Raw genomic sequence first — 27,635 nt, forward strand, 5'->3', positions numbered from 1 at the left:
TTTTAAAGATTAACTTCTTGACAAGTGACAGAGCATGTGTTGCTTGCTGCCTGTGTGGACAAGAACGTACACACTTTTAGAAATGAGAGAGAAGTAGGCCATTCAGCCCATCTTGCCTATTTGATAGATCGTAGTCGATGGATCCAAGAATCTCGTCTATCTGTTTCTTAAAAGAAACTTTGACATTGACTTCAATGATCTGGCTGGGTAGTTTATTCCATAGTGCCATATCCCTTTAGGTAAAGAAATTCCTCCTGTTCTTGGTCTTAATCCCTTAAATCCTGGAATGTATCCGGTTGCTCTTCTCAGGACTGATTTCAGTGTAGCAACATCTTTTCTATCACATGGCTCAAAATTGTACACAATATTTAATATAATAGAGTCCACAGTAGTGCAATTTTAACATATCATGCCTTTATTTCGATTTATAATGCTTTTAAAAATGAATCCTGACATTATGTTTGCCTTCTGAATTGCCTTCCCTCATTGTCTAGAAATGTAAATGATGTGGCGACATCATAAGTATTACTAATGTACATAAGTAGCCTCTTCTAGCTCAGCATTTCCTATGTTTTATTTATAGTTTATTTCTACTACCTGCACGCGTAACCCTGCAATTGTCTACATAATTATATTGACTAATATGCTTTCCTGTGACATCACAGGTAATAAAAAAATCACAGGAAGTGAAATCTATGCCCTATCCCTCAGTCTCTGCTGCAAACTATGGTGTCTCATTAGTCTTGTGCATTATGTATAATATGTGATATTGATTGCATTAGACAAATTAACTTGTATGATATACACCTGAAATTGATCCTTAAGAGATAAATGTGAAATGTTATGTGAAAACAGTTTTGATTTATTGGTTTAACAATTCTTACCACAATAAAAGCCTAAATAAGCGAGCTCCATATAAAACACCCACCCCCACCCCCTCAAAAAAGCAACCCATAAACTCATTGTTTTTTAAAAAGGAGGCCATTTCTAATACAAGGAGCAACAGCGTCTCCTGTATTTCTTATGTTGACTCTCTGCCCCGCCTTTAACCTATGTAAAAAATGTTTTCCCCAAAATAGTCCTAGCATCTGATTGGTTAAAAGTAACTCCAAACCTCTGATAGTATTTGTCTTTTGTAAACACGCTTGCACATTGTCGGTAAGCCACACCTCAAGATAAGAATATTTGATACCTGGCACACAATGGTATAATTCTCTCTTTTAAAGATTTGAATTGTGATGTAGCACTTGTGCACCAATTCCTCTAAAAAGTACCACAACATAAAATAAATTAACGATGCTCTTGCTTAAATTTATGGTATTTTGGTATTAAAGTGCTTTTCATTCAGTTAACTCAGAATGGAACTTTCTAAACAGCTGTATCATCAGAAAGGAAGGGCATTTCATACTGGGCTTGGAGAAGATCAAAAGAGTTCCTAACCAGGTTAAGATTAAGAAGGGCCTTCTGAAGGAAATCTTCATTATGTTTTGTACAGTCATATATCATCTACTAAATGACTAAAGGGGGTTTCCAAAGAGATAAAACTAACATAGATAGTGTATAGGTAGGATATAATGGATTCTAAACTAATATACATTGATAAGGTGAGGTGCTTTGAACCAACTGACATTTAAATATCCGTTTTATTCATTGTACTTGTTATTGTTTGCATGTATTGAAGGCCCCTTTTCAACCACTATCACCTCAGTAAAAGGGTTTGTCACACTGCATGGCATATGAAAGCAATGAAGCATGCACAGTCATAGCCCAGTGCTTTTCCTGACATAATTCCATCAAACATCTTCATTTTGTAATTGAGTGCTCGCTGCTCAGGTCACTCATTAAGCACTTTACCTAAACAGAGTTCATTAATAGAATGAGTCAGCAGGGCTGCGTATTGAGTAACCTCTGTCTGAAAAAAATATATAAATACTGGCCATTTTTAAAGCAGTGCAGCTATCAGAGTGGAAGGAGTAAACAGAAATGCTCTTACTACATGACCCTGCATAATTTGTATGAGAGTAATGTAACTGCTGCTGCCCAGAGCCTGTCTTGAATTCTGATGGGAATGTCATGACTTCCTGTGTTTAAGTATCCAGTTTATTCATATTCCACTCCCACGTGAGCAGTGGCAGTCTCACAATATATAAAACTGTTCTTCAAATTCAGGAAGTCGTTCTGACTTTTGATCAACAAAAATAAAGTTGGAAATATTCATTATGAATGAAAGCTGTTTTGGATTCCGAGAGCACCTGTGCCGCACCATGTTATACTGTATATGTTTACTGTGTACCTGTATGTCACATTTTTTAACGTTTCCAAAGGGAGTTAAATAAAAAAACAGATTTGCTGTAAATTTCTTAGGATATTTTTTTTGGGGAAAAAACAAATATTTCATAAAGTGGGGTAAAAAAATATTTTTTACCCGATTGTGATGTTAAAAAAAGAGCCATTAACATTATGCGGTAGTTAGGTTCGTGATATAGCACGAACCCCAAATCGCGTAATCAGAAAAAAACCCTTAGGCCCTACTATTCCCCTCAATTAAGTAAAAATCAATCGTAAGTGTATTAGTATGTGTATATATGTAGTTTAAAATATTATGAAAACAGTAATACAGCAAATATAATACCATACAGTATACTACATTGATCAAACAAAATTGTATAATAAAATGCAGGGAACACAGCAGATGCATAACTGTCTACGAATAGCTTTCTCTCTGTAATTGCATGAATCAAAGATTCATTCTTGCAATATATACGCGACAAGCTAATCACAATAATCCCACTTTTTAACAAATTCAAAATCTTCATTTTTAACTCAAAATCAGCCACTTTTGCTGACTTGCCTTTCCCCTTCGTACTTTCTGTTTACGAGCTACAGTACATTGAGTATGATGCTCCACGATAAAGAGATCACCGGCGTGCTATACAGTAGGCTCTGCAACTACAGTAGTTCCCAACACAGCTCAGCCGCGCCAGATTTGCATTAGTGAAATTTCCCACATGATTTGATTTTTCATTTACAGTATTTTGTCGTCGCTGTCTGCGTATACACGAATTTGCTAAAAATATATATTTTGCGTAAAACGAGAGTCTACAGGTAATTGTTATAGAAATAAATGGTGTGCCTCAAATTTAAATCTTCATTTGTTCAAAATTATATTTTTATAAGTTCAGGGTCTTTAAATAGCTACTTTGTGAAACATTCGCCATTCTAGTTGATCTTTGAGGCAGCAGTTTCATAACCAGGCAAGCTTCATTTTTTGTAGTGTGCAAAAACAGGCAAGAGAAAATGAGAATGGCTGAGAAAGAGAAATAAATACTGTAATAGGGCATAAAATAAATGGTAAAAATTATTTTAGTATTTTACAGAAAAAAAACGTAAAGGATTAACTATTTCTAGAACAATAATGATAAATATCTAGACAATAAAAGGGAAACAGTACTTAATATGTACAGTACATTAATCCAGCATTATATGAGCCTATTTCGTTCCTCAAAAATTGCTCGTAAAGTGAAACTCATATCATGAAAGTTAAATCCCATTACTTCCTTTGATTGGTTCCAGAACTAAATAAAAGTTCCTTTAAACACCCAAGCTTCACCTTAATTCACCGTGATACCTAAATATAAAAACAATAACATTCCTGGTTAATTTTTCGGGTAACTAACATTCTTAAAGTCTTTAGTCGATGCTTAAATAATACGTAGGAAAACAATAACACTTCTGCTCATTTATTATACTGTATACAGTAGTTATAAGTGTCAAATCATTAGGTAAAATCCTATGTTATATGTGCTTAACACACAGGTCTTTCTTATAACAAGTTCAAATGTATTAAAAATAAAAAGTGCATTCCTCATCTGTATAGATGAAAGAAAAGAATAATCTTGACAATGCTTTACTAAGAGCCCTCTTGTAAATCTGAGATTTACAGAAGGTGTGTAAATCTGCTCATTAATTTATAAAAAACAGGTAGGAATCACTACATCTGATTTTAACAGAAACTCATTTAACCAGGAGTTGGTGTGCTACAATAAGGTATTCACTAAGGACGGAGTCAACCGTATACTGGACAGCAGGAAGTCAAAGTTCTGTAAATAGTATTAACGTAGAAAAGGCAAAGTATTTATGGGTACTAGAGGCACTCAAGATTAATATTCTGTATCTCAAGGGCCCTGTGGCATCCTCCATATTGTACTTAATGTACAAGATGTTATTGACAAGCCTTTGACTCTTTGAACAGTTGCTCAAGACAGGAATAGTACCTATGGACTGGAGAATTACTAATATAGTGCCCATCCATTAAAAGGGTGATAGCATTGAAGTGCTTATGGACCAAGAAGTCTGATTTCTACTACACAAAAGGTTATTGAAACACCCATATTGAAATAAGATCTTAGGCAAGCACAGAAGTTAAATCAATAGATATTATGATAAATTGTACAATGTCTAGTAAAACCACATTTGGAAGATTGTGTACAGTTTTGCTTACCACATTACTAAAATGTTATTGCTGCTCTGGAATCTGTCCAGAGAACAGAAACCAGATACATTCCCAGGCTTAAAAGAATGTCCAACACCAACAGTCTTAAAATACTGATTTTTTGGTCTTGAATACAGATGGCTACAAAGGGACCTGACTCAAATATTCAGGCTCCTCAAAGGTATTGACAAAGTGGACTTCTTTATAATCAACATTGAAACACAAACCAGAGGACGCAAGTGGAAACTATGTGAATGTGTATTCAAAACCAAGAACAGGAGGCAGTTCTTTATGGAAAAGGTTGTGGAAGTAAGGAACAAGTTACCTAGTCGAGATGTGGAAGCCAGTCCTTGGCTGCTTTCCTGAAATGCCTAGATGAGATCCTTGGATCACCTGCTGGGTAACAGGGTAAATGGGATGGATTGCATTCATTCGTTGTAGCTTTCTTAGGTTCACCATTTTTTGAGGCCTTACCAAAAATCCAAATATTTGCAACATTGCCCAGCATGAGTATGTAAATACTGTTGGGTTGTTTATCTTTATCCATCTTAAAATCAGTGCTTTGAAATGCATACTGTAGATGTTTCTTTGCCCCGCAGAGTTCACTTATTCGCAACCCTGCCTGCTGTAAAAAAAAAAAAAATATTACCGTAATTGTAATTCATGTGGAAAAATGTCAGAGGTCTCATCACCTTAGTGTAGATGAAATAATTTAGTAATGATAAAAACATCTGCCCTAAAGACTGTAGCCCGTCTGTTAATCAGTGTCCAAAGGAATGTAAAAAACATATCAGACCTGTAATGATTTGTTCGTTTAGGGGAAGCTTTTAGTTTTCAATACAAGACAACTTTATTCTTACATAGCTCATGGTGGTATATCAACATGTATCAATGGCAAAGACAGAGATAAATAGAAGTAAAATATTGATGGGATCAGAGCCTGGGCTAGGAAAGGTGTTGATTACTTTCACTTCTTTCCTAACAGCAGTATCGATGACTGTAGCTGCCAATGGTTTTCCCTGAAGCTCTGTTCTTATATTGTAGCTGAACAGGATGTTTCAGTTGGAGTCAGGGGCATGACATAATCAGACTGAAGAAAGTGTTTTTTTCCTCCTCCCAGTTTTTTTTTCCTCCTTGCCGTGCTTGTGAAGCTGTGATAAGTCTTGACTGATGCCATTCTCTATTGAATTTTAGAGCTGTGACCTACAGTATGTTGGTTGTAATCGCTTCATTCATATCTGGGATCCTCACGAGATGCTCTTTAAAAGGATGGTTTAATCATGCAGCAGCATTTAATTCTCCAATTCTAAGCACTGCATCAACATACAGTACACTGTCAAAGCAGCACAAAATGCTTTGTAGAAAAATGTTATAAAATCTGTTCTGTAAATGTTTTATACCTTATGTCATGGTTCACAGTAAAGAGACCAAGTAGACAGGGATTTTGTTGCATATTAATGCAGTTATTTGTTCACAGTTGTTTTTAGTTTTTTCTTTCAGCAACAGCTAATGAAATTGATTTCAGTAATGTGTTGCTGCTATAGTAGATGTTTATCATTCTGAGATTTCAAAAACACATTGTGGGTTCTCTTTTTTTCTGTGGCCTCTGCCTTTGTGCTATTAATCATTAAACTAGCATGTCAGAGGTCTTGAAGTGCCTTGTGTGTTATCTCATTTAAAAGATAAAGCAAAAGGGAACCATTTGAAAAGCAAAAGGAAGTATTTAAAAAACATAGGCTGTTTCGAAGGGCTCCTGGGGTATATACAGTAGAAATAAAAATTATAATTATAGTTATCAAAACATTACTTTGGAGGACAACGTAAGGTTTGATTGTATAAACACTGTATTCCGGAGATCAATGTAAAAAATACAGCATGTTTTTGGAAGAAGATGATATGAAATTAAATGAAGAGTGAAGTGCTATACTTTATTAGGTTAAACTATTCTAAATGCAAAACAATAAAATTAATGCTACCGTATATCTTTTTTTAGATTTTGTTGCTAAAATGTAAAGTACCCTTTTAATAAAGGTGATTTATAACATTGTGAATCAATCTTTTAATCTTTGTGTATTCATTAATAACATCAGTGCCTTCATTATCAGTTTTCTTCATGGCTACTAATCTAGAGGATATCTTTCAGTGATTCCTTTTTTATTATGAAAGAGAGACCATGGTTGATATTTTCATAAAGATATGTATACATCAAAGCTTCTTGTTTCTCTAGGGCTTAAGGAGTATGTGAATAGATGTCATAAACCGAGGGATCAATAGCTCTACTGATTTACTTTAGCTAATAAAGCCCACTTAGTTTACACAGGGGGTGGAATTATATAAATCCAGCATCCAAAGAAACTTATAACAGTTATAACTATAATAAATGAGCAAAGTCTTTAAAAGGTGTAATAAAGGTGTTTTATTGGAGATTTGCTGACATTTTATTGGACAGACATGACAAGTACAGTAAATTCATTATGCTTATTAATATTTGTCTTCGAAAGGGTGGGTCAGCAGAGGTTGTAGTTATTTTTGGAAACAATACAAAGATGTACAAGATGGAGTTCTGTCCTGTTCCGCTTGTAAATGTAGGACCATTGTGCCAGTTTACAGGTTTGGTTCCGAGTCCTTGATACTGCATGTTATCCCATCCCATTCCTCAAATGTTCAGTGGGGTGAATGAAATCATGCAGTTAAGTCGCCATTAAATGCTACAAATGGAGTTCTAGACAGGTCAGTTGGTCTGTTCTAATCAACAAATAGCACCACGCTGACTAAAGAGGTCCTGGCTCCGCTGCTGGGAATGATACTTGAGGTGTTGCTCACATGACTTCATTTATGTTGTGGACATTGGTGACCTGTGAGCCCCTGGAGTGTTGTCAGGTCTGCAGATCGTTACTTAGCTGTTTCCTTAAGGCTGAAATGCTGGTGTTTCTGAATCAGTGGAACTCGGAGTGCAAAAAAGATTATGAAGAGGGAGCGTGATGATGTATTGATCTTGGGGAGGTGTCGTCATTTGTGGTCTGCTAGGTCATGACTTGTCATTGACAGACTGTGGCAGTGATACCTTGCCATGTTAGAATTTGTTGTCTGTAAACACCCTAGGCAGTGTTCTGACTTCATGCAGTATATTCGGGGCCAAACTAAGGTGTCTCTTGATAAGCACGGCATAATGGTTCCTTTCTGTGTTTTGTTTACTTGATTTTCACCAGGCTGGACAAAGTTTAAATCACCTCATCACTTGTTCCCAATCAGCTTTCTTGCTAATGAGAGGATTTAGTGGTTAAGCGATAGTAATCATTAGAGTGTGTCACAGTCAGTCATTAATGATCAATTAATCAAAATGAATCTTAAAAACATTTAATTGGTGCCCAAAATCTGGATATTTTGTTCTGAAAAAAAAATGCATAGAATGAGAGGTTTCTTTTATGCTCATGTGTGGAAAAGATTGTGGTCAAAATGCATGTTTCAGTGAATCCCTAAGTGAACAGAAACTGACACAGCCTCCGTACAGTACATTACAATTTTCTGCAAATTTTAATGCAGCATCAGTATTTATTTATTTACAGTTTTGTAAAATAAAGACAAAATAACAAGACAGTGAATATAGTAAATATAACACATGCAAACGTTTGGGCACCCTGTCAGTCAGTACTTAGTAACACCTCCATTGGAAAAAATCACAGCTACCAAACATGTCCTACAGCCAGCTAAGAGTATTTCTATTATTTTGTTCTTCCTTTTGTATTTTATTCCACTCTTCCTTGCAGAACTCTTCAAGCTCTGAAATATTTTTAGGTATTCTTGCCCGCACTGCATGTTTCAATGGGGTGCCTACACTTTTGCACACAAGTATACATCCATCTCACTAATAAATCCTCTTTTCTGCCCTTTCAAAGTATTCTCAAATTCTGTTTCAACAAAAAACTTACCTTTTTTTGTCTGTAATATCTAATTATGACTGTGTTCCATAAATATCTGTTACCTAGTCACAAGTAAATAGACACCCCAAAAATTGTCAATTGTGTGCATCTGTTTAAGTCTGATCTGGCATATATAAATATGTACACAGAATCTAAAGTAACCTTTTGAGCATATAATTCCCTCTTGTTATATTTTAGTTTTGTTTCTTATGTTACTGGTTTTGAACAGTTCCTACTCAATTTCCTCCCGTGTCTAGTCTGTAGAATTGTTTTCCCCAAGGGTACTGCCGAGAAGAAAAACTTGCTTTTTTGAATGTGGCTCTTAAAGTGCAGTAATGTGCTTTTTTGCATCATCAAAATCACTTCACAAAGACATGTTAATCATCCCACACCTCTAAAGCTTTGCCGACTGCTGTCACTAACGCTTAGGCTGAAACCTTGCGCAAAGCATGCTTTCAAGAATCACTTTGTTGTGTAAATAACCCTTTGCCCTTGACAATCAGTTGCTAAGATGTTTTCTCTAGCGTTAGTGCTTTACCCGTTGATATAAATCTGACCCTCTGTGTTTTTATATTTTGATCTTTACTTTCTTCTGTGTTCTGAAGCTCGTGTGAATAGTCCTTATGGTAAATTTTTGGTTCATAATGTATTTCTAGAAACAATTATATGTAACAATTCAAAACCAATTTTTAAAGATGGGGACATTTTATATACTTTTTTTCTAACAATATTAAATTTGTCAACCGTTGTATCTTTAGTTTTATTTCATATTCAAAATCATGATCATATTATCATGTCAGATCCATTCACTCATATTAAGTGAAACAATTTGATCCATTTTTATCTGTTTAAGGTATCTTTCAGGCCCTGTCTTAATGTTTACCAGAGCTGCAAGGTCACCCTGAATCTGATCTGATCAACAGCTAGGTACAGCTACCACGTTCTTTAGCTGATACGGTATGAACTACGAGATAAATGAAGTGTGTAGTATCTTTATTTACAATAAATGAAATTTAAAACTAATAAATCAAGCGTATACCAAAACAATGATCATTTGAAACAGATAATTTTAAAACCGAAGCCAGTCTATTTATTTGTTAGCCTATATGTAAGGATATAATGTAATTCTAAATTAAGTAATTAAAAATTGATGAGTAACAACCATTTAAAGCTGATAGTAGCGTAATAGCACTTGTGACCACTATAAAATCCTTACTAGTGGGTAGAAGCCAGCAAATCCTCATTCGTAGTGGAAGATCTTTATGCTAAGAAAATTTAACGTTTTGTACAGTTGCTGGCAGGAAAAAACCCATTGAAAAGCCATTGTTTCTTCATTTGTTTTCACCTGAAGAAAATGGACGTTGCACCCCCACTCCCCCTATGAAGTCAATAGTTGCACATCCTTTGTTAATGACTCTACTGTTTTTTTAACATCTATTATTGCTTGGAATGCTGCCATCCTCTGTTACTGGGAAAGGAAGTGATGAAAATGAGTGTGTCCACTTACTGTATTGGTAAGGTCTTCACTGTTATTGGATCTTATTCACTAGATAAATGATGAATTGCGCCCCTGTCTCACTGATTGCCACAGGCCAGCTCCCCCTGACACATGGTGCATTTGAAATGGGAGTTTTTTCCCATTACTAACGCAATAAATGGCCATTTTATTGTTCACTTGGGTTTGAAATGACTGTTATACATCGTAGAACCCTGCACATTATCTGTCCTTCTTTGACAGACTCATTATTGTTACGACAAGAAGCATAAGATGCTGACATTCTCCTCACACATTTATTATTGTTCGTAATCCGTGTAACACCAGCCATATTTAGCAAGTAAACTGCTTTAAAGGGAATCTGCCAAGTGGATTCCTTGACAATATTAAACTGGTCCATAAATAAAGCATTTAAAATTTACCTAGCTTTAAAATGATATCATTCTTATCTAGTTTACTAATAGTATGTCTTTTTAGCATGTTGTATTAAAAGCATGTTATCAATATAGCAATGTGTGAGAGGGATAATAGTAGTTAAACGTGGGTGTAATCATCTCCCAATATGAAAGACAGGTATGTGTTAAAGCAAGCTAAAGTGATGTGAAAAATCACAATAGTATATGTAAATACCTATCAAGAAGACCCAAAACTAACAATAATAAAGCTGTCTTTATACATTTGTTTAGCAGGGGTGTCTTTTAACAAATTTCATCATGATAAGCTGGCATTATCACTAGCTTTGCCCATCTTACAATACATCAGTATCCTGCCATTTATGTTGCAGTTCTCACATTGCGGAAACAGACAACCTGACTGATAGAGGTTGAAATTTACAAAGATATCAATCTTGATCATGTTTTCTTTTTCTGTTGATTAGCAAAGCTCACAAAGAAAGAACCCGCTTCCTGCTTCACCCCTCATTCAGCATTGCAACTGAACTGTGTCCAGCCACTTTTCATCATACACATTTTACATGATTGATCTTTCTGCTCCAGAACACTTTGTGTTACTGTTCGTTCGTTTATTTTTTTTTAATGAGAATTAAAGTTTCAGATTAAACTGTCATCGTGGTTCACCTAGAAAGTTCTTAATGTTTGTAATAGCAATGAGGATTTTCCTGATGGTGAAGATTTTCATGCTGATAGTTCTTAACTGAAACTTAAGGATGTAAGAATGTTAAGGCCATCAATATACTGGAACAGCACAACTGCTAATGGCAGTAGTTAAGCTGTGACTACCAACAAGTATCTTTATATTTTTTTCTGTTTTGTTTACCTTTAAATTTATAAGATCATTTAATTAAATTTCACCTATGTGAATCTTAGGGAGTTTTTTTAATTGCCAAAAAGTAAACTTTGAACAAATCCACTTCCTGTTAGCTCCCAAAACAAAACTCAATTGCAGTATAATGCCATATAATCTTCCTAATTGACGGGTTAGGAAATGCAACCCTAGTACAGAAAGTCACAAGTACTTTGTTTCAGAAGTACCCTTTTATACTGACTACATTCCCATAAATATAATCAAGAAGAAAATTTGCTTCTTGGTGAAATTCAAATGATTTAATGCTGAAAACAAAGGGCTCAACTGTTAGCAAATCTGATGAAATATGTTATTAAGTCTATTCTTCTGATGTTATTGTTACTGTTTTTTTCTTAACTGTACTTTTATGTTGGTTTTCATGCTTTTTCAATCCCTTACTTTCATGTAAAGCTTTGCTTTGCTTGAAAGGCACTGTGCAACATAAACTTTCATCAGCTGGAACAATAAATCATGGTAAAAACTACTTATATTAATGTGGGAAGATAATTTTGCTTCAAAAACCTTCTATAGGCAGCAAAACAGTGTGATTAATAATAATAACTGCTTACACTTATATAGCGCTTTTCCGGACACTCCACTCAAAGTGCTCTACAGGCCTTACAGAAACGCCCTGGGATTAATGACCACAGAGAGTCAGGACCTCGGTTTTACGTCTTATCCGAAGGATGGCGCCTGTTTACAGTATAGCGCCCCCATCACTATACTGGGCCATTAGGACCCATATGGACTGCAGGGTGAGTGCCCCCTGCTGGCCCCACTAATGCATCTTCCAGCAGCAACCTTAGTTTTTTCCAGGAGGTCTCTCATCCAGGTAATGACCAGGCTGACACCTGCTTAGCTTCAGTGGGTTGCAGAGTGATAGCTGCTGACTATATTACATATCCCAGTGCTGTAATAGTAGAGCCACATTGTACCAGGCTGTATGTAGTAAGGGGATAGAATTTGGCCTCTAGGATTATGCCTTGCAGTGAAGCCCTAAGACATGGTAGTCTTGTGTAGCTCACACTCAGCAGCGTCCCATGTTTTTAGACTGTCAATCCATTTAGAATTTTTCTTCACGTTTTGAAAATTGTGAAGATAGCGGACCTTGTACCACTGACATATAATGACAAGGCGATATTTGGGTATTTCAACTTGCCCAACTGTGGCGAAGGAGCTTTAAACTTCCTGTGGCTTGGATAGATGTCTAGCACAGCACACAAAGGTTAAATGAGCACAACTTACTGTAACTAAACAACCAGCAATGAGTAAAATTCAGCTGTAAACCACAATTTGCACCCCTCCCTATTTTTTCAGTGCAAAAGGTTTTTAATTCTCGCTGACAATGACAACAGGAAATGTAGAAATGTATTACTGTATTTATCATCGGTATCTAACCTCAGTACCTTCAAATTTCTGTTGTAAGGATATGCAAACTTTAGTCTGCTATGTCAGGAAGTCTTAAGAAAAACTTCTTTGAGGGAAGTGTCCAGGACACTTCTAAACCACAGGCTTTTCCGATTCTTTTAACAAAGTTTTTTTTTTAATTCGGTGTTGACTTACAATGAATGTGTAAGTGCAGCCTTTCATTGCATTCTGTCAATTTTGTAACAGACAAGAAAGATAATCAGCCGTAAATACAGAACATTACAGCATATGCAGTCTACATACCTTTCATCCTTAACCATGATCAGATATTGACTTGAGTCCTCTTTATTATTTTCATTTGCTGTACATTTTTCATCTCAAACCATTTCATTAACAGTACAAACCAAGTGCTGCATTAATTGGTTTTTGTGCGTTTTTGAACACCAATTATAATTTCATTCTGAAAACATGAAGGGTGGATGTAACTAAACTAGAGGTCTACTTTAAATCGACCTTTATATGAAAAGATTGTTCACAAAATGAAATGCTTGTCTACAGAGGGAAGTTTAGTTTGTCATATTAAAGAAACGCTATAGTGGCTTGTATTCCTTGTGATTTTGGAGTGTACCTTATACAATACCCATTAGAGCTGTCATGGATTGGATTTGTCTGTGAATTAAAAATGAGCATCCAGAATTGCAGGATTTGCAGTATGGTCAAGCCTGTTTTCTCAAATAAAATGTGAGACCCCTTGCTTCCAGGTTAGCCTCTGGTTTGCCACGGTCCTTTGCTAGGGTAAGCTGCTTTTTGATGATGCATGGGTAGTGCTCCAGTTCAGGATTACCATCTGCTTGTCAGATAGGCTCTACCATTAGAACCATTGCACTAGCTCGGCAGGGACAAGGACCTTGGATACTTTCCTCTGAGTGATGTTCTGTCAGAGCCATCTGTTTTTCACATGGAGAGCCCTGTAGTGCCCACAGCAGATATGGCACTAACTGGAGGAGTTTTGCATCCTTCGCAGTGAAAATTTGAATGTTTGATGTCACCTGGCAAGATTACCAGGGTTGTTGTTATATAGCAGGTCGAGGATACCCCAGATAACTAGAGCTCACTTGACTCCCGGGGTCATTTAAGAGCTGCCACTGGGGAAATCCATGTCATAGTTAATTAACGACATTGTCCACACTTGAGTTAGTGATGCATTGACTGTAAGTCCTCTTGTCCTGTATTTAAATATATACTGTATGTACACTTTTTTTTAAATGTAAAGATGTTTTGACATTCATGTCCTTGCATTCCTGTTAAGAACTTTGTGTGAACGTTGTGTTAATAGCTTCTTAATAATAATAACATCACTTTATTAACCCTTTACAATTTCTTGCATTAGGAATTTGTCTTTTCACATACCCCAGCTTGCTCTCCATGAGACACACAGACACACAGATAGGGAGAGAGCATGGGGTCAGAGTGCAGGGTCAGCCATTGTACAGCGCCCCTGGAGCAGTTGGGGTTAAGGGCCTTGCTCAGGGACCCAACGGAGTATGATTCCTCTGCCGGCTGCGGGATTTGAACCGGCAACCTTCCAGCCACAGATCCTTAGCCACAGAGCCACCGCTCTGCCCCAAAGTAGTCTGAATATTCTGAAATACTGATATGTTACCATCTTCCCTTTTTATTGTCACACTAACAGTGTCAGATGGAAGAGGCTTTAACAGCTATCATTCAGTTTCTTTCCAAACCCTAAAGATGTAGTGAAAGTGATTAGGCAGTAGGTTTCATAGTTCACTAATACAGTGCTCACATTTTGTAGCATTGCGGGAGTTAAACCACTTTTCACCATGCTAATGTTGCATTTAATTTATTGCCCTTTAAAATAAATTCTGAATGAGAGTGATATTGGCACCACATGGTGTTCACGCAGTAAGGCTGCCAAAAGCTTCTAATCATAGTGCAAAAAAGAGAAGGAAAAAAACTTCAAAGGAGAAGACAGCTGTTTGTCATGCTGCCAAATCAAATGTAAATAAATTTGAAAATAGTTGAGATAGAAAGAGAAGTAGGAAACAAAAGCATTTCAGTAATGATCTGGTTAGTGAAGTTAGATATGCAGGCAGCAACGTGGCTTTGAATGTCTCCAGGCTCCTAATGGTCGTTGAATTTCATGCTACTCAATCTTGAAAAGCAACAACAGATGAGGCTCCTTTTGGACTTTGATTAAATTAACAAAAAAGGATTGTGCGGCTTATGAATTAATTGCTTGTTGTCATTTTGTTGTCTTTAGGTCTGTTCCGAAAGCAGTGTGGAATAAACAGAACCTTTTAAGAGCTCTGTAAAATACTTTGGTGCCTTTTTATGTTTTGAAATGACCTGCAGTTTAGTACACAAAATGGATAATGGGTTTTTGAGACCAGAATGGAGCGACTTAATTTCCTGCTATTTGATTCTTTATGTTTGTGCTAAAAAAAGATCTTTTAAAATAAGTCTTCAGGGGATGTCCCCAGGATGTCATTTTAAGAAGGAATCTTTTCCACTTAATAAAGGTGACTCAGTGTATTTCCGCTGCCTATAAATACACGTGGTCCGAAGAAATTTTTATCTAGTTTTCTGTATCCCCCACTTTGCCATACACTCAACAGGCTTGCTGAAAGTTAAATTGATAAACTCCTAAAGTGCAAAATGGAGATTTTGTGACTAACAAGATTAAAGGTTTTGTCAACAAGTAGTTCATGTACAGTGGTAGCAATGAAATGAGATATAATTTATAGTACTATGTCATAAATATATCTGAATTGCAGAATTTCACTGTGTAGAGTCCTACTGTATTTATTTTTTTATTAAATATTTTCATTTTTTATCCTCTCATTTCTGATTTGACGACTTTTGGAACTTTTTTGCGTAACGGGCTACAGGAGTCTAGAACAAGAAATCCAGCTGTGTTATCAGAACTGAGATACTGGCTTCCATCAAGAAACCTGATCCTTGAATATGTTGCTACTAGCAACCAAACAAGCTAGTTTGGCTAAACGGACATCTCTCATTGGTAACCTTGTGTAAGTTTACTCTCCTTGAAGTTTGGAAAATTTGCAGAAAAATCCTATGGCACCTTGTTTCCACAAAATAACAAGTGGTTCCAAAAGACAATTACATTCCTCTGGAAAACAAAATAACGGTGTAGGTGCGAAGTACCTTTGTTCCTGAAATTTTCCTTTTGTGGGGTTTTTTTTACTGCAAAAGCTTACGTACCTATTATCATTATAGTGCTTTGATATTAATATTGATATTGATACCCATTTCACTTAGTTTTCAAACCATTTGAAAATGAAGTTAACAGTTGATGCTGTCTTAACATTGATATTGCCTAAAGTTCACTGACTTTTACAAATGCAGTTCTCACTCCAAGTAATTTATCTGTGTGTACCACAGACTTCTCTCTTAGATTAACAAGCTCTTGAGTGGAGCCTTTTGTTTTTCTTTGCTTTTGTCATATGTCATATTGATTTGCATTCCTCAAACAATGAGCTTCAGCACAAATGCTCCTGCCAGCTCAGCAGTCTGACTTGGAAACTAATTTGCATACTGACTTCAACTGGTGGTTATTACTCTTGCCGGTAATTTTACCTCAATTTTAACGTGCTAGTACAATGTTTTGTATTGACAGTGGCTTTATGAAAAGAGGTAAGAAATCTTGCAGTGAACTGAGCTCTAAGTGTTTTATCAGGGTCATACCATCTGATATTCCGAATAGTACCCAAAATGCCAAAATATAGCAACTTTCCCATTATTCCAGAGCCTTGCAAAAATGGCTGCACTGGTGAAGTGAGTTAGCTTTTGGAAAAAGTGAAAGGAAACTGGGCTAATAAGATAGCATTTTCTTCACTAGACCTAGAACACTCAAGAATAAAACTTCTTTATTTCACACTATTTTTATCAGTTGATAAATATGGCCTTTGATGTAGTTTTCAGAGAGAAAATCACTTTAAATGAAAGAGAATGACACACAACATTAGGTCTAGACCAGATCAAAATATCACATCGGCCTCATCTGTGAGTTACAAATGTACTGTTGTTTTATGTTAGCATGAGGCTACTTCATTCTACACAAAGGAAACCTTCCATCAAGTAATATGTGACTGGGTTTTCTGATTTGGTCAATATTTGGAAAGATTTTCTTAGGGTATTATGAACATGTGGCTGTGTTTCACTGTTGAAATTCTCCTGTAATGATGTATTGCAGAGTAATAGAACTGTAACACATTGATTCATGCCAGCACCAGCAAATGAGTTTGACTTATTTATGCTATTGTAGAGACTTTGATTGTGAAGTGATGGCTTTACAGAAATGACTGATCTGGTTCAGGTAAAATTACAGCCTTGCTGCCATCAAGTATCACACATGAAATTTATGTTTGGCAGTTTGGTTTTTATTTGATCTTGTTGAAGCTTGTGACTCATTTTGTAACTTCATTTTTATGTTACATATGGTAAACGAGCTTTACTGAAAGGTTACTGTTTCTAGATCACAGTTACACCCCCTCTAATTTACACTAGTGTTTTTTGGTGGGCAGTTTCATGCTCATTTTTTTCCTAGCATCTAGCTGATATTTATGTACTTGCACTAGTAATTAGAACAATGATAATTGCTTTTGTCTATATCCCACCTTTTATGCTCAAATGAGTCTATGTACCTTAGATAAAGCAAATATAAAGAAACAACATGTATATGAAATTTCTAAAAGCTTAACAGTAAACATAATAAAATCAGTGTTCCCACGGTCATGGAAATCCTGGAAAAGTGATGGGAAAATGAAAATTCATTTTCCAGACCTAAAAAAGTTTTGAAAAATGAAGTTTTGAAAAATCCATTCAGTTTAGAAAAGGTCACAGATTTTGTTTAATTATCATGGCTGTATCATGTAATTTTGTTAATAAGTTAGCAAACGTTTTAAAAGTGCCTGCGGTATTGCCGTTGCTAATGTTACACATCATAGTGTCACGTCAGACCCTCTTGTGGGAATTTTATAGTGAGCCGTAAGCTGTAGCAAGTGCCGGGTAAATGTATTTTCAGTGACCTCTGGTTTGCAGATGAAAAATACAAGCTATGGCTCCAAAACGATCAAGACCCAGGACATGTGAGATGCAAATTATGCAGGAAAAGAAGTCACGGAAAAGTTTTGGAAGTTTGTTGGTAAAAATGAGTGGGAAGCCTGTAAAATAAAAAAAATTCCAATAACAAAACTAAATAATACTATAGGACTATAAAACTAGTTTGCTTATATTATACAATTATTTTTCAATATTTTCCTTAAAAATTCAGATTGAGGGTGAAGTCTCTGATAAAAGGGGGTAAAGGATTCTATAGTATGGGGCTATTGTCCCTCCTTTTCCTTTGTGATCCACTCTTGGAATAAAAAGCGAGCTAGCATTATGGGATCTTAATATACATTCTGGCTGCTAAAATGAAAATCTCAGTTAAATAATTAGGTGCCATAACATTCATTGCTTTAATTACAAGGAATAAATACTTTAAGAATCAATCTTATAACCACTGACATAAATGCATTGATACTTACACAGAAGTCATGTGTGACCTTAATATTTTAGCACCTCCATTCTCAGTGAGATAAGGAATTACTTGAAAGAAAATAGAAAATTGGGGAATAAAGAAGTCTCATCTAGAGGTAGAAAAGGCCAAGGCAGCTCAATGGTGTGTTTAAACTGTGATTTAAAACATAACTGATAGTCAAAGATTATTCGCTGATTTGTCTCCTCAGATTAAACAGTACCAGTCGAAGAACCTATTAGTATAACTTCTGTTTTATCTGTATTTCATTTGCAAAACGTTTGAGAAATTCAACATGAAATAGCAGTAAGAAATTTGAATAAAACTTTGAGTACCAGCATTTAGTGTCACCTAGATAAGGAAAAATATTGTCTTCATATTTATGTATGTTCATTTCATGGTTATAAATAACCTCACCACATGGGAACTTGTATACTGTAGAAAAACTGAAGGCCTAAATACATGACATGTGCTATTATCCATTCCTGAAAAAACTTCCCCAAGACAAAAAATATTGTCTGTTAACATTTGATCTAACTTTGCTCACGACAGTTATCAACCCATTGTCTGAAAGATTATCATGTTATGATGTATAGTTTGACAAACAATGCTTTAAAAGGACCACCAGAAGTGATCTACAACTTGAATAAGACATTATTGCAGTTAAGAAATCCTTTGTGTTTCAGTACCACAAGATCTTTAGATAAAAATGGTAAATTTAAAATCGGAAGATGTTAAAAGTGCCTTAGAACTGACCTATGTACTTTACAATTCTTGAGTAATGGTTGTATGGTGTCAGTTTTAAAAGCCAGCTGACAGAAAACTAGTAGGTCTATCAATAGAAAAGACATTGTAGCAGATTACTAAACACACGATTCATAGCTCTAGCTTAATTAAAGGCTCTATCAACCAGGAAACATTTAATGAAATCTGATCCTTTGTACTGTTTTTTTTAAAGAATTAAGGACAGTTTCACAATTTACAAGTGGTCCTTTAATGGTTTAATATTGCAGATGGTTTAATAAATTTTGTCAAGTAGGTTTGTTCTTATTTTCCTCAATAAAAACAAGTGGATCTTGCAAATCCTTAAGCTTCGTTATACTCCTACAAAAGCCGCAGCTTTAGAATGTCGCAGTGAATCTGATCTTGGAGCTCTTACACTTACATTTTTCCTTTTAACATTGTCTTCATTTGATAGATGGCACTGATAAACCAAGGAGCATCCTCTTTGAAGAGAATTTTTAAAACTTGAGTTTTCAGTAGAAAAATACTCGCTAAATTAGAAAACCTAAGAGTTTAAAAATCTTTTTTAACAGTATCACATTCATTCTAAATAATGGTAAGGTAGTCTTAGACACAGTGCAAGAGTGATGAAGGTATATACTGTACAAATGTATAGCCCTCAAGAGATCTAAAGGACTATGACTATGTACAGTATAGGGCCTGCTGCATGCCAAATAAATGTTCAAAGGAAAAATAGTAGTTAGAAAAAAATTAATGAATCAGCTTCATTGTTAATTTAAAAATTAAAATCTCCATTTAAGTGATCCTATCATATTAAATAGGAGAGCAGAAATTGTGCAGATTCTGTTAAGAACTATTGGCTAGATTTTGATGTGTGATAATTTCAATAAGTACACAAATTTTCCTATTTAATATTAAAGTAAAAAATTAAAAAATCAAGGGATATGCTAATTCATGTCCAAAGGTATAATTTGAATGAGAGATGGTAGATCAGGGAGGTATAGTTACCTACACCATCACAAGTCACAGCCACAAATAAAATGACTCTGTGATGAGTAATAACAGTATTGATTAAGGAGGGATTGTTTAATCTTAAACAAACATTAAATATTAAACCCATAAAATAAACTCCTTCAGTGGCCAATAAAACTACTACAGCATTCTATCTCAAGAGACCAATTGTTCTGTTCTGTTGAAGTTTTAAAAAATGGCTGAGATACAGACGTTTCTGTAGAAAGTCAATATTTTTTAACATAACATGCTTTTTCTTAACTCATAAGAATCCCTCCAGATAAATGATCTTTTGTATAAAGCTTAGGTTCCTTAGATCTAAGACATGAACTACTTTTAACTAGTTATTTAAGGAAGACAATGATGAATGAATTCTGTACATACAATAGGAATGGAGCCAGAAATAATAACATTTGTTTCGTTCCTTTTAACTGTTTAATGAATGCTTCTTAATGAAAATCTTCCGTAAAAATATCACATTCTCTCAGCATTGTATCATTAGTACCTGCAAGTACCATACATGGCGAAGTCTGATTATACAGTACAATTACATTGTCTAGTTGAAAAGCAATATCTTTGACTCAGGTCCTTGGAAAACACTTAACAATCACTTTCTTAGTGTTGAATGGGACTCTTGTTGACACCTTTAACAATAGAACCACCTACTAATAATAGCTTCAGAAGGTTAATTGCCAGAGTAGGTCTCTTGAGTGAGCACATCAAATCTATTTTTTGTGTCGCGTTTCAGAACAAAGGGAGGAGCTTTGGCCTTAGATCCTCTTCTGACAGTTACCCGACTCAGATCTTTAACACAAGTGCAAAAAATAAGTTTTCTTCCGAATCCTTTCTAGAAACAGAAGGGTTGACTGACAGATCCTCACTGAGTGAGATTTGCAAGGCAGGAAATACTTTCTGCCCCAGTGTGATTTAAGGATAAATGGCCAGCTGCCCTAGTGCTAATTAGGTTGGCCTAAATAAATATTTCGGATTTAAAATGTCTTTTAAAGTGGTTACATCTTCTTTAGGAGATGGTATTTTAACTCCTGGTTAGTGTTACATTTCACCAATGTATAAATACTACACAGCATACATACAGTAGTATTGCTTTCTTGTCAGCATTAGTTTCATTTTCAACAGACATCATTGTATTATAAATCCAAAAATATCTAATAATGTCAACAATACAGTGTAATCTCATCAGAATATCGACAAAAACAGAACTAGAGCTGGAATTAATACACTGCACGTCTGTGAAAGGAAAAGCCCCAGGTACTGTACCAAGCCCTCCCACTGGAGCTGGAAATAACACCCCTTGCAAGAGAGCCCAAGTTGTGAAGATTTCTTGACGAAGAACATTTCTCTTTTACTCCCTGGGATCCTCGTGTCCTCCTCCTGTACTGTAATCTCTAAAGATGAAACAATTGAGTAAGTAGGGATTCTTCTATTTCAGGAAAATTCTGGCACAGGTGCTGCTTCTGCATTGGTTGAAGTAACTGATAATGGCCGATAAAAGTAAAAAGGAGAAAAAAAATCACAGTTGTCGGCACACTCAGCTCAGTTGGAATCAGGTCGCAACTGTCTTGTACCACAAGACCATTTCAGTGTCTCATCTTTTGTATTTCTTTCTTAAAGAATGTTGATTGTTTTAGCCTACAGCATGACTAAAAACTTCATTACTGTTTGTGCACATTCATGTTTCAAATTTTGAGCATAAAATGATTTGTAAGAATCATAATTGCTCTGTGAACTACATGTGGTTTTGCAATGAACCTTTAAGGGAACTGGTCTTGTTCAGCAAGTTCTTAAATTTATCTTGCATTTTCATTGTGTTTAAAAAAGATCAGGGAATATGCAGAATTTTGACTTGCCTATTACACAGTTTCACAACCGATTTAACAGGATGAGCCATGGAAACTGTGCAACAGTCAAAATATCCGCTATCTCTACTGCAGTTATTAAATTTGATCTGACTAAACTGTAATCAGATGCTTGACTATGTGACGTAAATGCTGTGAATTCAAATGCAAATTTCACTATAATGAACCTTCCTAAGTCTAAAAGGAATCATGATCTCATTCCACCCACGGGCTGAAGATATCCCTGTGTAGAATCATTGTCCCCGATCAAGCTGTGTCATTGTACTTTCCACTACAGCGGATTCTTAAAATCCACTTCAAGTGCAATTGGCTTGCATGCTGTGGGTACGGTTCAGTAAAGATTAATCCTGGTTTAGAGTTTCAATATTATATTAACTGTACAATTGGTAGTGAATTTTAGAACATCTCTGTATTTGTCAACTTAATGTGTGCACAACAGCATGTGATTTGCAATACCATCCACTCATTTTCTAAAGGCTTCTTCCAGTTCAGGGGTGCTGAAATTTGCAGTACACACACATACCATATATATATACTGTATAATTAGAGCTGCAATTATGTGTTAGGGATTACATTCTTTTGTACCGCAAGTTGCAACTCAAACTAATTTACTTAGTAAAACTTGGAATATGTCTAACTGTTTCTGTCGGCTCTAAAGTATTTCAGCCAAATGGTTCCTTATGGTTTTGGTTTTTCAGAAAAGGTGCCATGAAATTTCCAGGACAGACAACACAGGAACTCCATTTCTGCTCCCTCTTTTTAGCTAAAAACACCACAAATGTCTTACTGACTGCCAGCGTTTCACAGCTTCAAATCTGTAATACTGGTTCTCTGCACTCTTAAGATCAAGGTTTTGGCATCCTTTGTTTTTTAATAAGAATAATATGGTATCCAATCAGATTCCTGTTTCCTGGCAGGAAAATTTAGTGATGCCATATGCTTGACTTCATATAACATCAGACAGTATTATACAGTTCACCGCCTCTTAATGAAGTTCCATCTTATGGCAAAAGTAACATTGAAAGCAAAATTAAATGGTATTGAGCAAGTGAGTTACTGTCATGATTTGTTTGAGAATTTTAGAAACCACAGGAAGTTGGTATACTAAAAATTCACATCATAATAAAGAGGCTACTGTAAATATTTGTTACTCCCAATACATTATTGTACTGCCAAAAAAGGTAAGATGTTTTTGAATACAGATCCCTTATAATGTGTATTGTCTTATAAATTAATATGATATATTATTTTAATGTATAAAAAGCTGTTTTTCCCTGAGGTGTACTTAATTGTCACATCCAGAGGATCTGTGTGGGTATTGTAATCACCTCTTCCCGAAGTATTACCTACCAAACCTACCAAAGAAGAAATGAAGAAAAAGCTTTCTTCAGTTTATACTGTACCTTTATTATTTAACATTTCATTGTAAGGATCTCATATTTTAGAAAACCATACAGTTTCTTCATCAATAGCAAAATATTTGCTATTCCTGAGAGTCCTAGGATTCTATAAACTCTTTCTGAGTGGCTCATTTAGTGCCATTTTGAAGGTTCTTCAACGTCACATTTTTGTTTCCTTATTGAAGTGTATTTTTTTCAATACAGTATGTTCTTTGGACCCAGCAGTTAGGTTATTCAGCTTCACAGTTGTGGTGTGTCTGTTGTTGTATTGCATAACTTCCCAAACCCACAGACGATTAAGTGGCAGTTGGTTGAGTTTCTTTCTTAATGAATGTGAAACAGAAGTCTAAAGAATCTACTATGATTCATTGATTGGGTTAAGTTTCGAAAATAGAAAGCCATCAAGGTTTTTATATGCTACGGACAAGTTTACACACCCTTTTCACTTCCAAATGCTCTAATCTGCTTTAATAATATTACCACTTAAGAAAGGAATTTGTAACAAGGCCTTTTAGAAAAGTTAAAAGCATTGGGTATTAATTAAGGAGTAAAACTGAACTTTAACATTTTTTAACTGTATATATGCGATTTTCTGAAGTTCAAATGTTTAAGTGGTTTTAAATATCCAACTGATAGTGAAAACATTTTGCATTTAAAAACGAGATCTTGTAGTTCTCCAAAATATGAGAAATATTATACTTCAGTACTACGCTACATGGGTCGATGTTGTAAGTAGACAGAGAATTGTATTGTTAAAAGACTTAAGAGCTGAAGGAAGTATGTTTGAAAATATACTCTAGTTCCACGCCATACTGTATTCTTGAGATGTCCTAAGCAAAACTGACCAACAGTGTGACCACTGAGGACATACTGAAAAGGCTATAGGCCAGTGTTGTTGATATACTGTAGATCATATCTTTATTTTGCTGTGTAGAATAAGCAGTTTTGTAAAGCCAGCTACAGGAAGGCCTAACTATACACTGTAAAAACATACTGCAACAAGACTCCAAAAGACACCCTCCTCCACTTCTGACTAATGTTGTTTGGCAAATTGAAAATGATTTGTTCAACAAGGAGTTTTTAACCTGGTTTACCCAGATTTATTGGAACTAGTATTTTGTTCCTTTCAAAAATGTGTTCCCAGCACAACAGAGAGAAAGTGCTTCTGGAGTGTCCTGAGGTCTCCACCCAGCAGGATGTATCTGGTTGACCAGGAGACTCACTTCTGTTGGCTCCTGTCTAGTAGTAGGAGTCCTGATTCTGTTCTGAAGCTTTTCTTGGTAACTGAGTTCCTCACTATTGTCACGGAGAGTTGACCCAGCAACTCTGCAGTGAAGCGCTTTTCCACAACTTGTACCTGCAGTATTAATGTTTTGCTCATTTCCCAGAGATTATGACCATAGGAGTGGATTGGAACATACAGTACACTGACAAGGATTGAATTTCTATGAAATCACAGAAATCGTTCTACTGTATATAAACATTGGTTTGATTGTTTTACGTTGCAACATATAACTCACAGCTGCTGCTAACTTGTTCATTTAGCCTTTTGTAATAGTAATCATAAATTCATATGAATCATTTTACCTGTTCTCTGAAGGAATAATTTGTTAGCCTCAATATTGTACGAAGGAGCTGCTAATTTCAAAAGAAGCTGTCCCATTAGCGAGTTGTTTAATTATCTTACTGAATGCAAATATTTGCAACATAAGATTGAAATATTTCACAACTCATTTGCTTAAATCTAGTTGTTAAACAGCCACTCAGAAAAAAAACCCAAATTATTTAAAAGGCAAAGTATAAATGCTGTTGACGTGTAAATAAACAGAAAAAACTTGGCAGGTGAACAAATAACTAAAAAGCAAACACTTGCTCTGGGGTTTAATTACCATTTTGGCTCAGTCACACAGACTGCTTAAGACACAAGACATATTTCTTTGCTAACACAAGGCCTATAGCACCTAAAAAGCATTTGGAACTCTGCTTTTTAACTCTGGAGGAAAAGAACGTCAACTCAATGAAAACAGTCAGCCACTTGACTATGCCTGTTTATTAAGAAAACCCGTTTTCGTTTTTAAACATGTATTGAAATCCATTAAGAGTTACATTGAGCTGTTTCAGATTTTGCCACTTCTCCCTTGTAAATGGCACTGTAAATTAAATGCCTGTGGTCTTTTTCTTAATAGGAGGGAGGGCAATAAAAAGCAATTTATTTGGTTTCCTTTTTGAAACAGATCATTGCATTTTATAACCCAAGGCTACATATTAGCTGATTGGGATTAGAATTTTGACCTTAGCAGACATTCTGTGCATTTTGTAAGGTGACTCATCATTTTCGTTTGAAGAAAAGCTTCATTTACCGGAAGTAAATTAAGGATGGAGATGAAGGGAGAAGTCACCTCTCATTTAAGTGAAGTACAGCTGGTCTTGATTGCTTCAACATTCAAGCACCAGAGGGAGATTAGAAGAAAACTTGCTCCAAATAATCCCCTTTTTGATTTTGCTCTTTATAGGAAATCCAAATAAAGAGTTCTTTATACAAAGTTCAACCAGACGTTCCTCATTCATCTAATGTATTTGTATATCAAAGTAAGTAAAAGACTATATGGCTTGTGTTCACGTTTAAGATCATGAGCATTGCAGCTGCCTGCTTTGAGGTAATAAAAGCAAAAGTAGCTGTAGAAGCTCCCTTCTTATTACTTCTTCCTTCTATTACTTTTCTTAAAATAGAAGGATCGTGATAATAATTCCCAACTTTGTGCAAATAATCTTGAATATTTTAGTAGTTTCGGGAGTTGTTGTTATTTTTATTTTCACATGAACTGAAGCTACAATAAAGCTCACAAAAAGCATGGGACTTGAATTTAAATTTTATATCATGAATAATGTAGTGTTGAAAGGATCGAAATTTGTTTTCTGTCCTCAGAAATTCTCATATTTACAGCAGTAGCCTACAGTGAACTTGTCATTACAGTTAATAGTTTGAAGCAATATTGGAGCAGTTAGATCAGTGTGTATCTACGTCATCATATGATGTATGTTTGCATCTGCATCAAACTGCACTTTGTTTGCAGACTTTGTGTAAAAATCTATGGTAGTTGGTTCTTTTCATCACAACAGCCTACAAATAATGTTTTTCTTTACAGGTATATAATATCTGTGGTCTGTACAGAACTAGAGAGTTTTATAGTCTAGAATATGACTGAATGTTTGCAGTTCCAGTGCTTATAGTACAGAGGTAGAATGGTGTTAGAATAATTTATTAAATTAGCAAGAAACAGGTATTTGCTTTTTTCATCGCCAACAAGGAGCAGGCACTTTTCACTAAACCAATTTGATGATAATATAATTTCACATGGAATATACAGAGTTTAAAACAATAGCTGATATAACAAGATACTTTTAAATTTCTGTAGGTATCACACGACAACAAAATCTTAAATTGAATAGCTTCCAGCAGAAATCTTCACAGATTGACATTGAATTATATATCCATCCATCCATCCATTTTCTAACCAGTTTATCCAATTCAGGGTCACAGGGGAACAGGAGCCTCCTAGAAAGCAACTGGCACAAGGTGGGTTAGACTCTTGACAGGATGCCAGGCCATCACAGGGCACATACAGACACAGACACGCTCACCCTCACACCAGGGCCAGTTTTCCCAGTAGCCAATTCACCTAACACTATGTGCTATTAAACAGTATTGTGTTGTGTGGGAGGAAACTGGACTAACCAGAGAAAACCCACACAAACATGGGGAGGAAATACTCCACTCAGAAAGCACCCTAGGTTCAGAACTGAACACAGGGCTTCTGCTCTGCAACACAGCTATCCACTGCACCACCATGCCACCCCCCAAATCCAGTCCCTTACTAAATGAGATACCACCAGATGCTGGTGTCTGTGGATCAGCTTATCATTTTTTTGCCTGTTTGAATCATCATGAACACTGAGGCAGGTCCATCAAAGAAAAAGCAAAAGATGTACTAATTCCAGGGGAGTGGGATGTACAGTACATAAGCACCAAACACATCTGTAGTTAAATCTGTAGAGAGAGGGTTACCATTGGGAAAAGATGTTATGTGGAGGGACATTTCACTACTATTGACTTCTAAGAACCTCCAATGGGATTTTACCACTGCAGGCAGTCTGTGATATGCAAAGGTAAACAAGCTTAAAGCGTCATTGAAATAAACACAAATACTGTTCACGAAACTAATTAAGAAAACCCATGTGGCATTAAAGGCATCTTCCAGAGTGACTCATTGTTTGACAGTGAACAAGATGACATTTACAGATGGTGAAGTTGTTAAGGGTGAATCTTTATTCAAGGTGTATGAAAACATTCCTGAAGTCATGTCTTAAGTTTCACGTCAAGAAGAGTTTCTGCACTTGGCCTGGCTGTTGGAGTGGGACATGGTTACTGGCTTTACGTTCTTAGTCAGTGTGATGGATCAGTTGTC

General features: G+C 35.7%; 1 protein-coding gene and 1 long non-coding RNA gene across 3 annotated transcripts in view; one reads left to right on the forward strand and one right to left on the reverse strand.

Annotated features, from left to right (window-relative positions):
- Positions 1-27,635, forward strand: part of LOC148651413 (ubiquitin-conjugating enzyme E2 E2) — a 142,766-nt gene that overhangs the window by 15,658 nt on the left and 99,473 nt on the right. The gene's annotated exons all lie outside the window — the stretch shown is intronic.
- The window catches only part of LOC148651414 (uncharacterized), a 44,816-nt gene continuing 37,380 nt past the window's right edge, over positions 20,200-27,635 (reverse strand). The window contains exon 3 of the long non-coding RNA XR_015925534.1: positions 20,200-21,298. This is a non-coding gene — a long non-coding RNA (uncharacterized LOC148651414). The remainder of the gene's footprint in view (positions 21,299-27,635) is intronic.

This window comes from Lepisosteus platostomus, chromosome 12 (genome assembly GCF_059453375.1).
Source record: "Lepisosteus platostomus isolate fLepPlt1 chromosome 12, fLepPlt1.hap1, whole genome shotgun sequence".
In the NCBI taxonomy this organism is placed as follows: domain Eukaryota; kingdom Metazoa; phylum Chordata; class Actinopteri; order Semionotiformes; family Lepisosteidae; genus Lepisosteus; species Lepisosteus platostomus.